This window comes from Pan paniscus, chromosome 18 (genome assembly GCF_029289425.2).
Source record: "Pan paniscus chromosome 18, NHGRI_mPanPan1-v2.0_pri, whole genome shotgun sequence".
Taxonomy (NCBI): Eukaryota; Metazoa; Chordata; class Mammalia; order Primates; family Hominidae; genus Pan; species Pan paniscus.
In genome coordinates, this window is record NC_073267.2 from 23,410,439 (window position 1) to 23,415,206 (window position 4,768).

Here is a 4,768-nt window from a genome sequence, read left to right on the forward strand (position 1 = left end):
ACAGGCAGCGCAGGCCGGAGGGCCTAGGACTCCGGCCTCTGAGAGGCGGGCGGTTGTCCAGGGGAGTCCTTCGTGCTGGCGGGAAGCGCAAGGGTGCCGGAAGCCTGAGGTCCGCCGCCCGGCCACCCCTTCTCGCATCTTGACTCTGAGATTTGCTCCGGGTCCGGCGGGGAGACTCGAGGTCGATCGGGAGTTTGGGTTGAGAAAACGCCCACTGAGCGGTAGCTCTTGTCTCCTTGACATCTGAGCCCTGGGAATTAAACTCACGCTCCCTAAAACGGTGGGCACCAGACCCCCTTGAGAATCTGGGGCGGTGAGGGATGCCCGAAGCTGTCCACTTGGAGGGCGAAAATTGTAAGCAGTGTTGCAACGATTTTTAAAAGGTACCCCTAGACCACAAGTTAAGCATCTGGGGACGTGACATTGCACCTGGAGGGGACAGGCTGCAGCCCCAGCACTCAGTAGCCAGCGAGGCAGAGCACGCTGTCCTCCGCCGACATAACCCAGCAAATACTGCTCGTAGGTAAAGCTTTAAGCACCATCTTGCAGACAAAGCACGGAAACTCTTAAGCAGGATGACAGACCTGAAGGTCAATGTTCTCAACCTTGACGTAAAGGTAAACGTGCAGCTGATGGAAGACAACAGGGCCAATATCTAACTAACTTTGAGCAACGAAACAAAAAAAAATCGAGGTTTAAGTATACAATTGAAAGATTATCTCTAGAACATGAGGTAATAAACTGTTAGAAATTCAGAGAGAGGGAAGAGGTGGAGAGGAGTGTTAAATCCTGATCTATTTTAGCAGTGAGTCGACAGATAATACCTTACATTGATAATCCAATGAATAGTTTCCACAAATATGGAGAGAGCTGCCAGAACTAAAAATGGGAAGCAATTAAGAGTTTTCCGAGGCTGGACACGGTGGCTCACGCCTGTAATCCCAGCATTTTGGGAGGCCGAGGCGGGCGGATCACCTGAGGTCGAGAGTTCGAGGCCAGCCTGACCAACATGGAGAAACCCCATCTCTACTAAAAATACAAAATTAGCTGGGCGTGGTGGCGCATGCCTGTAATCCCAACTACTTGGAAGGCTGAGGCAGGAGAATTGCTTGAAACCCGGGAGGTGGAAGTTGCAGTGAGCCGAGATTGCGCATTGCACTCCAGCCTGGGCAAAAACTGCGTCTCAAAAACCAAACAAAAAAAAAAAAGTTTTCCTAAGAGGAGGAGTGATTTGAGGCTGGGGACTTTGGCTTTTTGTTATAAACCCTTCTGTGATCTTGCTTTTTTAGTTACTTGCACATTAAAAATAAGGGAAATTGTAGGGAAGGAATTATAGACTCAAGCTACTTTTTTGTCTTTCTGTATAAAAAAAGACTTGGGTAATTTGGAAGGGGGGAAAAACTCATCCTGAATAATTCTTGTGGGTAATAAAATTCAGGGTGTCTCTCTGCCTCCCATCTTTGCTCAAACCAGCATAACCTAACCTCACGCTGATGCTGTATCAAACAGCACTTGACTCCAGGGTTACCTTACACATAGGCTGTAGGCTACTCTGGAGAAGTCTTGCCAAGGACAAGACCTCCCACTGTGGAGTTGTTACCTGAAGTTTTACCCTTCAGTCCTTAAAGGAGACTGCTGAATAGAGTGGAAAGCACAAGGGACCTAGAGTGAGAAAACCTAGAGTTCTCGCCATACTCAGTACCAGCAGAGAAGCCTTTTAGCAAACAGTTTACAGGAAAGATGATTGTTTGCCTTGCTCACAGAGCTATCTGAATCAGAGAGATCCTGAAAGCAAGTATTTTGTGCTCATTTTAAATGTAAGGCTGTGTTCTTGTGACCTATACTGTAGAAGTGCAGGTACCCTCGAGGACCAATTATGAGCATCACAATAAATAATCATAGTAATGGATTATAACTCATTGAATAAAAAGGAAAGAATCCATGAGTCCATACTGATATAAATAAATGGGAGAGAAAAGAAAACTTTCTTACAGTAGGATGCCAAGCAAAAAATGTAGAAGGAATAACACTGTTAGAAAGTAATAATAATAATTAAAGAGGAATGGTAAACTCACAAATCCCTTTCTTCAAAAAGGCAAAATGTTACTGGCACACCTGTAGTCCCAGCTACTTGGGGGGCTGAGGTGAGAGAATTGCTTGAGTCCAGGAGTTTGAGGTTACGATGAGCTATGATAGGTGACAGCAGAGCAAGACCCTGTCTCAAAAAAAAAAAAAAAAAAAAAAAAAAGGCTGTGTGCAGTGGCTCATGCCGTAATCCCAGCTCTTTGGGAGGCTGAGGCAGGCAGATCACCTGAGGTTGGGAGTTCAAGACCAGCCTGGCCAATAAGGTGGCCCATCTCTACTAAAAATACAAAAATTAGCCGGGAGTGGTGGTGCAAGCCTGTAATCCCAGCTACATGGGAGGCCAAGACACAAGAATCCTTTGAACCTCGGAGGCAGAGGTTGCAGTGATCCGAGACTGTGACACTGTACTCCAGCCTGGGCAATAGAGTGAGACTCTGTCTCAAAAAAAAAAAAAGAAAGAAAGAAAGAAAAGAAAGTGAGGTCCTGTAAAGCCTCTTCTACTGCCCTAGTTGTCCATCGAGATATTCAGAGTTCAAATAAGATCACTTCAAACAAACTATCTTAATCACTAAAGATAGAACCCTTTGGAAAGATAGCAAGTTGGATTTAGGAATAATTGGCAATGGTGATTTGTGGAAGCTAAAGGGCTAGAATCATGCAGGGGCATTTTTTTTTTTTTTTTTTTTTTTTTTTGAGAGAGTCTCACGCTTGTCACCCAGGCTGGAGTGCGATGGCGTGATCTTGGCTCACTGCAACCTCCGCCTCCTGGGTTCAAGTGATTCTCCTGCCTCAGCCTCCCAAGTAGCTGGGATTAAAGGTGCCCACCACCACGCCTGGCTAATTTTTGAATTTTTAATAGAGATGGGGTTTCACCATGTTGGCCAGGCTGGACTTGAACTCCTGACCTCAGGCAATCCACCAGCCTCAGCCTCCCAAAGTGCTAGGATTACAGGTGTGAGCCACCGCGCACGGCCCCCTTCATGATTCTTATCACTGATTTGCAAGGTTCAAAGTGCCCGCTGTTTGCTCCATCGAAAACAGAAGCTCATTTTGACTTCAAATGCATATTGAAATGTTCTTTAACAATTCTCCATTTTTTTTCTTTTTCAGAGTCTCACCATGTGGCCCAGGCTGGAGTGCAGTGACACCATCTCTGCTCACTGTCACCTCCACCTCCCTGGTTCAAGTGATTCTCGTGCCTCAGCCTCCTGAGTAGCTGGAATTACAGGCATGTGCCACCATATTCGGCTAGTTTTTGTGTTTCAAGTAGAGTCAGGGTTTAGCCATGTTGGCCAGGCTGATCTCAAACTCCTGGCCTCAAGTGATCCGCCTGCCTCAGCCTCCCAAAGTGCTAGGATTACAGGTGTGAGCCACTGCGCCCAGTCAACAATTCTCCTTTAAAAAAGAAAAGAAAAGAAAGATATGGAGAATTAAAGTTTTTGAGGGTCAGGCATGGTGGCTCACGCCTGTAATCTCAGCACTTTGGGAGGCCTAGGTGGGCAGATCACGAGGTCAGGAGTTTGAGACCAGCCTGGCCAACATGGTGAAACCACGTCTCTACTAAAAATACAAAAATTAGCTGGGCATGGTGGCGCATGCCTGGAATCCCAGCTACTTGGGAGGCCAAGGCAGGAGAATCACTTGAACCGGGGAGGCAGAGGTTGCAGTGGGCCAAGATCATGCCACCGCACTCCAGCCTGGGCAACGGAGTGAGACTTCCTCTCAAAAAAAATAAATAAGTGAATAAATAAAGTTATTGATAGTTTAAAAAAGCAAAAAACCCCACAAACTTTATGTCTTTTGGTGTGTTATTGGGTTGTTTTTAAGGACACTATTTAAGGAAACTTCTTTTCCCCTGGAAAATCTTGAACAAAAATTGCATTGAAAAACTGGTGTCAGTTTTCCGTGCTAAATTTGGAGAAGTTTCCATTGTTCTTTTAGAGTCTACTCAGTCATAGTTTAGAAGTAATCATAAGTAACCTCTTCAGTGATGTTAATATTATTTGGTTTAGTAGGTTAGTAAATAACCACCCAAGTTGATTCCAAAAGGAGAATTTATGGTGTTCATAATAATTCACCATTATTTAATGAACTTGCCCAGCCTAACTAACCATGGCACCATTTTGCTACTATTTAATTCTTTTTGTTTGTTTCTTCGTTTATTTTTGAGACAAGATGTCACTCTGTCACCCAGGCTGGAGTACAGTGGCACTATCACAGCTCACTGAAGCTTCAACCTCTCAGGGCTCAGGTGATCCTCCTACCTCAGCCTCCCTAGTAGCTGGGACTACAGGCATGTGCGACCACATCTGGCTAATTTTTGTATTCTCTGTTGAGACAGGTTTTCACCATGTTGCCCAGGTTGGTCTTGAACTCCTGGGCTCAAACAATCTGCCTGTCTTGGCCTCCCAAAATGCTGGGATTGCAGGCCTGAGTCACCATGCCTGGCCAACTTTTTAAGTTTTCTTTATAAAATATGTTGTGATAAATAAGATCAGATTCAGAAATCCTTTGTCTTTGGTTGTAAAGATAAAATGCTCTTGTTCTCTTTTGTTTTATTGCTATAGTAAAGTCATGTAAGGAGAGTTTTTAGGTAGCAATGGGGGCTTTAAAAAAATTGTAAGTGGTGATTTTCAGTTTGATACTTACAGAAATAAGTATTTACTATGATAACAGTAATCTA

The 4,768-nt window shown here is 44.7% G+C and overlaps 1 protein-coding gene across 1 annotated transcript in view; it reads right to left on the reverse strand.

Annotated features, from left to right (window-relative positions):
- LOC134728385 (RNA polymerase I-specific transcription initiation factor RRN3-like) overlaps nucleotides 1–4,768 on the reverse strand; it is a 93,009-nt gene that overhangs the window by 10,020 nt on the left and 78,221 nt on the right. The window lies entirely within an intron of this gene.